Source organism: Tupaia chinensis, unplaced genomic scaffold (genome assembly GCF_000334495.1).
Source record: "Tupaia chinensis unplaced genomic scaffold, TupChi_1.0 Scaffold000516_1, whole genome shotgun sequence".
NCBI lineage: Eukaryota > Metazoa > Chordata > Mammalia > Scandentia > Tupaiidae > Tupaia > Tupaia belangeri.
Window position 1 is genome coordinate 766,412 of NW_006160029.1, and position 13,024 is coordinate 779,435.

Sequence of the window (13,024 nt, forward strand, 5' to 3'; positions counted from 1 at the left end):
TTTAGGACCAAAATAAAAATATATTTTCATTCTATTTCTCCATGAACTTTTGGAAATCTCCTCAAATATTAGTTTTAAATATGGAGAAAAGCATCAAATTAACAACTAAACCAACTGCCAGAGGCTGCGTCCTGGAAGTGGGTTGGATTAGGATGGGGGTTGGGGACAGCTAAGAAGAAACTTGGTTAAAGGACAACTGCTTTTTATTATAGACCTCTTAATTCTATTTGAATTTTTAGCCATCCATGTTTATTACTTTGATAAGGAATAAAACTTAGTTTATTGATAAAAGAAAACATCCAGATATAGTATTTCAGTTGACATAACTTTAATTCATTTTCTGACTTATAATTTCAAAGGGAGAGAGGAAGAATTTTGAGACTTATAGGTATGTAAGTTGACCAATCCTTCAAATATTTTTAAGTTAGTTATAGTCTTCCTTGGATGATTCCTCAGCAGAGGGAAAAGATGGGGAGGGTGAGAACATAGTAATTTCATGAGGAAACAAACTTTGAAGTTTCAGATAAAAGCCAGGCAATAATTTCTTTTCTTTTTTACTTTTCTTTTCTTCTTTTTTTGAGGGAAAGGTTTTTTGCTATAGGGTGCATGTGCTCGCCAGAAAGACAGAGAGAGACAGAGAGACAAAAAGCAAGAAATCACCCTCCGGGGGGATGGCCACGCCGCGATCCGTTCTCCTGCATTCTCCTCTTGGGATCTTGGGCATGCACGCACACACACTCGGCGTGAGTTTAAGCCACCGGATCTGGGACTTGACCTGCAGTCAACTACATGAGAGTCCAGTGACATAGCCGTTACTCCAACTACTGGTCCTGCCAGGCAATAATTTCTACTACAAGAAGGAAAAATACTGGGGGCCAGCAGGTGGCGTGGTGGTTGGGGTACTTGGCAGATTGTGGTTCAAGTCTGAGACCTTGCAGTTTGTTTCTCACTTTCTCTCTCTTTCTGGCGAGTGCACATGCCCTATAGCAAATTAAAATAATAATAATAATAAATTAAATTAAATAAATAATTCTTTTTAAAAAATCAAGGGATAGTTATAGCAATAATTTTCTCAGGCATATGTGCCTTGATTGCCTTGAGGCTGAGAGGAGAACCAATGACGGCTAACCCTCCCACTTCTGAGGAGCCTCTCTTTCTCATGTTATTCCTAGTTCCTCACTGTCTTTTTTTCCCTACCTTCTGTCCCTCCTTCCCTCCTTCCATGTCCCTCGTCCCCTTCCCTTTCTGCCAGTTGTACCAGACTATAATGCTATGGTTTAGATATGGTTGTTCCCAGTAGAACTCACGTTGAGGTATGTTCCCTCTGTTGCAATGTTGGGAAGAAAGAAAGAGAAAGAAAGAAAGAAAGAAAGAAAGAAAGAAAGAAAGAAAGAAAGAAAGAAAGAAAGAAAGAAAGAAAGAAAGAAAAGAGAGATAAAGAGGGAATAAGAAAAAGAAAGAATAAAGGAAGGAAGAAAGAAAAGAGAAACAAAGAAAAAGAAAAAAGAAAGAGACAGATTTTTAAAAGAATATTTACTTATTTGTTCAGTGGGAGACATGCCTTCAACAGGATCTCGTATTGCAATCCCCAGCCTTTCTAGGCAGCTAGGATCACAGACATGCACACACATTCCTAGCATGTGCAGATAAACTAGAGAACAAAACCCTGCTCTTCCATATAACTTCCAGCATTGCACAGCATTGCACTACTGCTACACCACAGTGGCTGGACTAATAGAGTTTTTGACCAGATCTCACTGTGTCACAGTGCTCCCACACCAGCCTCCTGATCAGCTGAAGTTCCTGGTACACATAACTACAACCAGCATGTTCAGGGTGGCCCAGAGCAAAACCTGGACCTCCCATGCGGTACCCAGTCTCCAAGTAGTGGTGCTTCCTGTGTGCCACCACAGCTGGGCCTCCCTCATGTTTTGATGCAGTACTTGTCTCTCACCAGAAGCTGCCAAATACAGCCACCCATCCTTGAGCCTCCTAACTTGCAGAACTGTGAGATAAATAAACCTCTCTTCTTTATAAATGACCCAGTCTCATATTTTATTATAGCAATAGAAAATCACTAAGACATAGACATAATGTGACCTGAAAGGTTTTTTTCTTCAGTTATGCCACAGTGAATAAATAGATAAGTAAAATTATTAAAAACAAAACAAACAAACAAAAAAAACTCTACTGGGACCAGCAGTTAGCATAATGGCTCTGTCGCTGGACTCCCAACATGGTCGACTGCGGTTCGAGTCCCAGACCTGGTGGCTTAAACTCACGCCAGGTGCGTGTGTGTGCATGTGTGCCCAAGATCCTGAGAGGAGAATGGAGGAGAAGGGATTGTGCGTGGCCATCCCCCCTGGGGGGTGATTTCTCGCTTTCTGTCTCTCTCTCTCTCTGTCTGTCTGGCGAGTGCACACGCCCTATAGCAAAAACCTCTTCAAAAAAAAAAAAACCTCTACTTAAAAAGTCTTTTTTTTTTAAATCCACCAAGACTGAAAGAGCTATGTTTGTTTGTTTATGTATTTGCCTCATATGAGAACGTTTGTTAATTTGGGTGGGAGTAGCAGTGATATGTAGTCATGAAAGAAGATTGAGCATTCCTGATTTAAAAGAAGAAAAATACACAGGGATATTTTTCAGCAGCCTGTGGTTGGTAAACATACAATTTAAAGGCTTTAACAGACAGGCTTTTCTTAAGCACAGTCCCACCAGATTTGGGCTTAATCACTAGAGGTAGAATATTTTTCAGCCGATGACCTTTTTGTAGAAAAAGAACTTTTAGATATCGCCTTTGACTTTCCAAAATTGTTTTTAGCATTATGCCATTTGATTGATGCCTTGGTCTTTGTTCTACCATGCAGGAAACAGAATTTCCCAACAGTTTTGAATGTTAACATTCAATCATTGAAATTCTTGAGAAACATTTATGACCATTTTAATGTAGAATTTTTAGACTTTTCAAATGGCAAGCTATGTGCTTTTTTCCATGATTGGCAGAATGAAATAATTTTCATATTAGAAAAAGAATGAAAAAATTTTATTTTAACATACATTTAATATATAATAATTAAAATAACTTTATCTGACACTTTTATTTATTTTGTTTTCTCTCTGTCTTTCTGATAATTCTGTGATTTGCAGAATCAGTAGAATTTCTTTCTGGCCTTCCGCCCTCTCTTACTCCACGTTCATTTTCAGGATGAAATCACTCTTGTTGCCACTGTGCTCAGAACTCCCTGTTCTAAGCATGTACTTGCTTATACTTGCGAGTCAGCTTGTATTTGGTTGAACAACCAGACTTTTGCCTTATTCCTTGAAAGCTCCCGTACCTGGTTTCAGGGTAGATAGCTACAGAAAAACTATGACAACTCAGCATAATCAAGGAGGTGGTGGTTGCCAAGCAACGGAGAGGAAGGCAGGATGCTTTGTGCTTGGTTCTTGGCTATGTGCTAGAAATAATGAAGACCTGTCAATCATTCCTTGTCCTCAGGGGACCGGCTCAACATGCAGGTGCAGGTTGGGCCCAGAATGTGGATATTCAGCATTAGCACCTGGCTTCTCTTCCGGGGCCCTACTTTGGAACTTACTCTGATGGAGTTTCTGTGCCTCAGGAAGCATCACTGAGGCATGCACCCAGTGCATTTTTTCTTTCCCCTCCTGACACATATTTCAACACATAATACAACTTCTCTTTGGTCCCAGCTGGAGATCCTGCTTCATTCTTGAAATCGTGCTTAGAGCTCTCAGTCAACCCTAGCCTTGGACATATGCCTTGCTCTTGGCAACTGTACTTTCCAATAATCATGTGGTCTATCCTTGTCGCCATGGAGTCCCTACCTGTTGGGGGCTTCCTATATTTTCCCCAGTCTCCAACTGACAGTAACCATTCCCTGCTCCTTCTTGAGTCCAACTCCAGTTTTTGCCTTGCCTGACTAGGAGGGTCTAATGACAGGCTCCAGTCCTCACTCCTCCTTCCACCTGCAAATGTCCCCCACAACATCATAAGTTCTAGTATCTGTGCCTCCTTGGTAAATGTCAAGGTGAGATGTTACTATCTATGAATGCATTGCTTTGATGTTTGCATTCTGACCTGTGTTCTGAACATGGAGCCCTTACTGGTGCTATTGAGATAGCCTAGAGTGAACAGTCTAGAGCATATGTGAATTATCAGAAGGTTTATAATTTATAAATGGGTTTTGTTCCCCAGAAAAGTCTATTTCTAAGACAATAATTGAGTCTACAGGAACATACGTTTCAGAATTGATGTAATAAATTGTAGTTGGGCTCTCATGTCTATCTATGAAAAGCCCATTTGATCCAAAATCCATTAGAGGTACTGTACTCAGGCTTTTTTCAACTCTGGCAAAAACTAGTTCAGGGAGAGGGGGACCAGCAGTTAGCATAATGGCTGTGTCTCTGAACACCCATATAGCTGACTGCGGTTTGAGTCCCTGACCCAGTGGCTTAAACTCACACTGGCACGTGTGCATGCATGCTCAAGATCCTGAGAGGAGAATGGAGGAGAAGGAATTGCGTCATGGCTATCCCCCCTGGGGGGGTGATTTCTCGCTTTCTATCTCTCTGTCTCTCTCTCTGTCTTTCTGGCGAGCACACGTGCCCTATAGCAAAAACTTTCCAAAGAAAACTAGTTCAGGAAGGGAATGGAAGGTGAATTTTAACTAGCAGTTCCCAGCATCAAGAACCGAGGCTACAGCAGTTGAAAAGGAAACTTCACTCGCTGCTAACAAGGACCTTAAGAATCAAAAAGGTATCTCTGGAACGCAAAGACGTAACTAGAGTTGGAGCAAGAACAGCAGGTTAGAAGCAAACCTTCTGTTGTTGTGACTAGAAGCTAAGGGGAAAAGAGTCCAGCTGGAGGAAGAAGCATTGGAGAAGAAACTGTCTGTTGAGAAGCTTCATCCTTGAGCTGTCAACATGAGTGAGCAGACAGCAAACTAACCTGGCCTATCGCAATCATAGTGGCACTTGTTTTGTCAAATCTGGACAAGACAAACCCGGACTAAAGCAAGATTTGGAACAGAGACAATAATTACATCATTTGTTCGTTCATTCATTTGGTAGGGGGAAATAAAAATGGCAGAGGAAGGGAATTAATGTTTAATGTGTACTTCGTGCTAAGCAGGGCAATGCAAAGAGACTGCTAAGAAAAAGAATGTATGGGTCAGAACTATGTGTGTGTATATACCGATGTAGTCAGTGGGAGGAATAATTTGGCTTAATTTGGCACAACCTGGAGCTGGACATTAAGGAGCTGCCTTGGCTTTTCAGGGCATCCACCGGAGTTCCCAATCCTATCAGTAAATGGGATTCTTCTTCCTCTGCTGAATGCTGCAGTCCTAAAAGAACTTCCATGGATAACTTCTGAGAATTAGTAACTTGTTAATTTCTATGTATACATTGTAAAAAATAGTCACCTAGTTCAAATATTCTCTGTATTCTGAATGGAAAACCAAGGGCAGTGTCAAGAAGAGAATGTCCTCAGACAGAATCCCTGACCATCTGTAGGGCGATGTAAGCATCTTGCCTAACATTATGCACAATTACTTAATACTTCATGCTTTAATTAATGTATTATATCTTACAAACACAGGAGCTTTTCATTATCGTCAAAGAAACACCATCACCCACATTATACACAATAACACATTATGCTGACAAGACCACAGAACAATAATATAATCACAGATGAACACTGTCATATCCCACAAAAATAAAGCCAAACTGTAATTAACAAACTTGGTGACTCAAATGGAGTACAATATTTCAAATCTTGTGTGATTTAAGAGTATTACAAGTGCCATCACCTTTTTTTTCTCTAACTTGATAGTTCTCACAAGAATTGCTGTTTAAATACAATTTCAAAGTATTATTAACTAGTGTAGCAAAATAACTCAAAAGAAAAAATGAACTGTGTAGACTAGTTAGGATTCTCCAGGGAAACAGAACCAATCTGTTATAAATATGTGTGTGTGTGTGTGTGTGTGTGTGTGTGTGTGTGTCTGGAGAGAGAGAGAGCGTTTTTATAAGGGATTGGCTCATGTGATTATGGAGGCTGATCCCTCTACTGCCATCTGCAAGCTAGGGGCCCACTAGAGCTCTCAGTGTCATTACAGTCCAAACCCAAAAGCCTGAAAATTAGGAGAGTCAAAGTTTCAGTATGAGTCTGAAAGACCAAGAACCAGGAGCACACATGTTTGAAGGGAGGAGAAGATGGATGTCCTACCCCAGGCAGATAGCAAATTCACCTTCCTCCACTTTTTTTGTTCCCATTCAGGCTTGTCGAGTACAAAGGGTGATGCTCACCATCCATCCATCATCCACCAATGGATCTCTCCCGTGTTGATGAGGCTGATGTTTTTTAGTCAGTCTTTAAATTTGAATGCTCATCTGTTCTGGAAACACACTCACAGATAAGCAGAGAAATAATGTTTTGCCAGTTGTCTGGGTATCACTTAGCCCATTTAAGTTGACACATAAAACTAACCATCACAGAACAAAGATGTATTACTTCAAATCTGCTGTTCCTATCCTGATCCATTTCCTTTTCTTTCTTTGATTTTTCTTTTTCTTTTTCTTTTTTTTAATCTTTGTTTGTTAAGAGAAAGAGGTAGAGGTGAAAGCATCCACCACTGGGAATGGCCACACAATTCTTTCTTCTCTATCTCTTCTTTCTTTCAGGATTTTGGACATACCTGGTGTGTTTCTCAAATCACCAAGTTCAGGATTTGCACTATAGAGTCAACCATGTGGGATTCAGCTGCCTTAACCATCAGGCCTAAGCTGGTTCCCCATTTCCTTTTAAAAATACAAACAAAGAAAGCAAAATAGAACTTTCCCTGCCCCAGGGCTGTGTTAAGAGATTGGTTTTTAAAATCTGTCCTAGGCATTAAGCAGAATTATCCAGCAAAAGAAAGTATATTTATTGGTAGGCAGTATAGGAATGGCTAGGAGCTGTGGAAACTGTCCCAGTCACCCTGATGGGTAGGCTTGCCACCTTTAAACAAACTCTACTTCCCAGAGATGTGACACCTGTAATAGACTGAACACCAGAGCAGGGTCAGAGCCAACACAGCGTGTGGTGATAATATAATAGAAAGGCAGAGTGGCTTTGTACTTGCATTATTTTTTTAACTATCTATAAAACTGCACACCCTATGCCTGCACTTGGAGTAGACTGGTTCTGCCAGCCCACTTTTGGTACTCACAAATCATTTTGAATTGCACACTTACTCCAGGACATTTGTACTAGCAGGAGAAGAGCTTAAGGTTTCCCAAAATAGAGCTGAGATTGTATTTCCTACCAATTAGATTGTTGTTTGGCATCAGATTTCATTGGATTTTGATTTTGTTTTTTTCTTACCTAAACGTTGTAAGTATATTCATTTTTTTTCTAAATAAAAAACCTAAGCATTACTAGATTCTTTTTTGTTTGTTTGTTTTGGAGAGGCTTTTGCAATATGGTGCGTGATCTCGCTAGAAAGACAGAGAGAGACAGAGAGACTGAGAGACAGGAAGTGAGAAATCATCCCCCAGGAGGAATTCCCACACTGCAATCCCTTTGCCTCCATTCTCCTCTCAGAATCTTGGGCATGCACCCACACACTCTCGGCGTGAGTTTAAGCCACTGGGTCTGGGACTCAAACTGCAGTCAACTACGTGGGAGTTCAGTGACATAGCCATTATGCCAACTGCTGGTCCCGATTCTTTTACTGGCTATATATGGGAAGAAAAAGTCACAATTTCAAACTTTGATAAAAGATAGCAATCTTAGAACTTCGTAAGAATTTCTTCTAGACACTTCTTTTCTCAAAATTTTTACACAGGTGTGGCAAAAAAAAAAATTCTTTTCCTACTTTTTGGGAATCACTAAATGTGTTTCATGCTTGAAAACTACTCAGCTTTGTGTTTCTTTCTTTCTTTCTTTCTTTTTTTTTTTTTTTAGAGGTTTTTGCTATAGGACGCGTGCGCTCACCAGACAGACAGACAGAGACAGAGAGACAGAAAGCGAGAAATTACCCCCTAACAAAATAAGCTCTCCTTAGCCTCCATCAGTTTAGAGAGCTCTACTATCCCCACAAACCTTGGAATCCACTAAGCTTACCCATGCTGCCACTACGGCCCTCTACTTCCACGAACACATCAGTCCCACCTCTTCAAAATTGTTGTTGTCAATACTATGTCCTTTCTTGGTGCAGTAGCCTAGTTTCAGCTTGAGTTGTGAGACCTCTGTGAATATTGGCAGTAGTATTTGTGATTACAACCAAAGTTAGGAACATGGACTACTTTTTACAGGAAGAGAAAAAGGAAAGAATTCTCCTCAGGAGTCATGAAGAATCTGAGATGGTCAAGAGGCAGTCTCAGGGCCCATTGTGTAGAAGACATCCTTTTTCTTGGTAGAAGCATCCTTCCTCTAGGCCCTCAAATGTTGAGGCCAACAACCCAGCCCATCCAATTCCCATACCCACACACTAGAAGAGAGAGAAAGAGGCAGAACTTTTAAGTAAATACCAGTCACTCTAGTTGGGATATGCCCTTCCAAATTCCTGTGTTGAGCCATTGTAATAGGATTAAAATGGTGAAAACTTGATCCAATTATTGTGTTGAAAGACGGGACCTTTGGGATGAGATTAGTGATTAGGTATTTAGGGCAGGGGGATTTATAAGAAAAGGGAATGAGACAGACCCAGATGGAATCAGATCATGCTCTCCTGCCTGTCATCCTGTTGTGATGTAGCCAGAATTCCATCAAAAAGGGCTCCTGGACTTTGGACCTCCAACCTGAGCTGAATAAGCCCAGGAGGAGAAGAAGGAAAGAATAAGCCTGGGTGATTTTATAAATTTCCCAGTTTCAGATGTTTTTTGTTATTAGCAATGAAATGGACTAGACACTAACAGTATAGACTATTTTTCTGAACATACGTATCAAACAGAACCTTGGTAGACTGACTATAAATTTTGCCCTTGGGAACGACTGGTTCCATGAACCAAAGCTAAAGATCTAGATGTTTTAGACTACCTGTCTTAGTCTGTTTTATGCTGCTATGACAGAATGCCTGAGACTGGGAAATTTGTAAATATCAAAATACATTTCTCACAGTATGGAGGCTGGGAAGTTCAAAATCAAGGCACTGACATCTGGCATTCTTGCCATATCATCCCATGGCAGAAGGCAGAGAGTTGTTGAACTCACCGTTTTGAATAAACCCATTCCTACCTTAATGGTATTTATCCACTCACTATGGTAGAACCTTCATAGCCTCATCACCTCTTTAAAGGTTCCACCTCTTAATACTGTGACAATGGCAAGTGAATTTCCAACACATGCTCTTTAGGGGACATATTCAAACCATAACCCAATGCCACTTCTACCACTGCCTAAGGTCAGCCTACCCCAGACCACCCGTTTTCACTTTATTTAGCCTCAACCAGACAATGCCTCTTCTATCTTTTATAGGACCCTAAAAATTGAAACAAGTTTTCACTTTAATATGGAAGAATATGGAAGAGTGTATTACTTTTTTTGTTGTTGTTTGTTTTGTTTTGTTTTGTCAGATAACACATGCATTTACCAGAGAAAGAAAGAGTGAGAGAAAGTGAGAAAGCACCCCCACATTGAGAATGTCACATTGCAAACTTTTCTGTTTAATTTTTCCCTGCTTTTGGGATTTTGAGCATGCACACACACAAGTCCAGTGTGTTTCTCAAGCCACTGAGTTCAGGACCCGAACTGTGCAGATAGCCACGTGAGATCCAGCTTCCTTAACCACCATATCATGGATTGGCCCTGAGTGAACTACTCTTTATGACAATTCCTGATTTATTTAACTGCTAGGTAAATGGGAGCCTTTTTCTTTTTCTTAGAGGGGTAGAGTTGGTTAAACAGTGGCTATTAAAAGTAGGTTAATAATAATTATTATTTTTTTAATTGGCCAGAAGGCATATATACTTGCCAGATAGAGACAGGGAGACAGAGAGAGGAAGAGGGAGAAAGCAACCCCAATGGAGCCTTGTCACAATCCTTTCTCCTCCATTTCCCCATCTTGTCAGGAACTGGGGCATACATATACGTGTGTTCAGCATGTTTCCAAAATGCTAGGGACAGATTTCAAACCATGATTGGTCATGTGGGATCCAGCTCCTCTAACCACTAGGCTATAGAGCTGACCCAGAGTTAATAATTATCAAGTGTAGTTTACTGCATTTAATAGGAACCTCACCACCCTCCACCCCCTGTCCCTGCAAATAGAAAATAACATATTGACAAATGAAACACTAATCACACTATTAGGTCATCAAGAACGTCATGACATATTTTACTGTTTATTCATGCAAAAATGTGTCATAACTCTCCTGATGACCCAATACTTCTGTAGACAAAGGAAGGACCTTTTTCCCTCTCTCCATATCCCAAGAGTTCCAAAAAAAGGGGGAGTCAAAAATCTGTCACTGGGTTGTTTTATGTTACAGTAACCTGTACCAGGAACTAATCCTTTTTTCTTTTTCTTTTCTTTTCTTTTTTTTTTTTTTTTTTTATTCTTACCTTCTAAAGAGTTGAGAAGGAATGACTTCTCAGTTCAAGTCACAAGACTTTCACAGTGTGACAGACTTTCGATGGAACATATGCATCATCTGTTGATGACAGCAACCACTTCCTACTAGGACCTCTAGTCCCCGATTCTGCACAAATTCAGTCATCTTCATCTACATGCTGGCAAAAACTGCTCAACATCTTGATGCTTATCCCAAATGAGAAGGATGTAAATCAACCATGTCCACCATATAATCCACCATGAGACTTTTTAGTTTAGTCATGGGCCACAACATCTGCTAGGTATGATCAGGTCTTGTATAAAATCTGACTGTTCTTTTACATCAGATTTTTAAATTCCAAATAAAGCTGCTTCTACCCTGTAGCTTCTTTAGGAGGGAAACCTATTTTCAGGCCAGGGATCTTTACATAAGTAGCTGAAAGCTGAGAGTCCAGCCACTCAGGGGACAGGGTACTAGCAGATTCTTTTTACTTTCTTTTTCTCTTTCTCTCTCTCTCTCTCTCTCTCTCTTTCTCTTTCTCTCTTTCTTTCCTTCTTCCTTTCTTTGCTACAGGGTGCACACACTCACTGGTGTTGGAAAAGAACCCATTTTCTTTCTGCCTCTCAGGTCTGCCCTCTGCAGTGCCCTCTTTATCTCAAGGCAGACAGCATCATGGATTTTTTAATGTCTAACCACCAGCTGCATCCAGACCTGTCCTCCCCTCTACATTCAGTAGGAGACAGCTTCTGTTGTAGCATCTTCAGTAAAAATTTGAGGCTCACTCTGATTCAACATGCTTAGATCATATGCATAGCCCTTGAACCAACGATTGCAGCCTGTAGATCAGAAGCCATCTATGGCATTGGATGAGGGGTGGGAGAGAGAGAGAACCTTCTGGAGTGGGTAGCTGCACCCAATCCTTTCTCCATTCTCCTATAGAGATTTTGGGCATGTTTGCTCACATGCCTGACATGTTTTTCAAGCTAGGATCTAGGACTCTAATCACAGAGTCAGCCATGTGAGATCCAGCCTCCCTAACCTCCATGCCATCTGCTCACCCTGCTTTTCACTTTTAACAATAATACAAATAAAGGGAATATAATGTATATAAAGTATACATGAAGTATAAACACACTTATAAAATACATAATTTAAAAGGTGAATTTCTTCTCATAAATCATTGGAGAGGTTCAGGAGTAAAAAAGCAAATATGGTACAAATGTAGTATCGGGGTTAAGAAATGAGAACCAGATATCCAGAGGTTAAATTCCTACTTTGCCCCTTACTAACTATGGAAACTTACTGGCTCTGTGACCTTAACCTCTCTGTGTCTCATCACCAAAAAGGAGTTCATCAGAATACCTAACTCAGGGACCAGCAGATGGCGTGGTGGTTAAGGTGCTGGACACTCCCACATGGCTGACCATGGTTTGAGTCCCGGACCTGGCAGCTTGCTTTCTCACTCTTTATCTCTCTCTGGTCAAATTAAAACAAATGAACAAATAAATAAAATTCAATAAATAATTTTTTTTAAAAAAAGAATACCTACCTTAAAGAATGTTATGAGGATTAAGTGAGACCATACATGTGAAGTACTCATGACAGCGCCTGGCACTTGGAGAGTGATCAATAAATAGTAATCAGTAGCATTATTTTTGTCTACACATGGTTGGGACCCTCTGTTGGAAAAAAACAGAGAGCTGCTCTACTTTCCACTGGCCATGAGGGAGTATTGTAGAGCCACACATGGGAATAAAGACAGAAGTGCTGGGTAACCTCCTAGACTATGCCGCTGCTCTCCTCCAGTGTATTTGGGGTTTGCAGGCATTCTCCATGTTCCCCTACACATATTAATAATGCTTCATGATCTGCTGTCTGATAATGCTGCTGTCATTAACTTTTGTGTGCCAGGCATAAAAATTAGTCACAAGACTCTTAAGCTAATGTGTGATGTATTGGAGACACCAGTTACTGCAGTCATTTGCAGTGGAAGCCTCACAATGGAACTTAAAATGCAGGACTCCAAGTTGAAGCTCCCAGACAAGGCTTATGGCACAGGATTTATTAGCCTTTGCCTAGGACTTCCTCCTCCCGCCCTCTAAATCACCATCGCAAGGAAACAGAGACTCACGAGTTGGTCCAAATGGCATAATATTTCTCTTCTTCCCATGGCTTAATCATGAAGGCATGTCAAAGGGTGCAGCATTTGTTAGGATTTTTCAATCATAAGTAACAGCAAATACAATTTAAAGAAATTAAAACAATCAAAGTAACAATTAATTGGCTCACAAAAGGAAAACAGCACGGATCTGGCTGATCCAAAGATTCAGTGTTGGAAAGGATCCATTTTATTTCTGCCTCCCAGCTCTGCCATCTGCAGTGCCCTCTTCATCTCAAGACAGACTCCATCATGGATCTAGGGTGGCTAACTGCCAGCTGCATTCAGGCCTGTGCTGCCTTCTATATT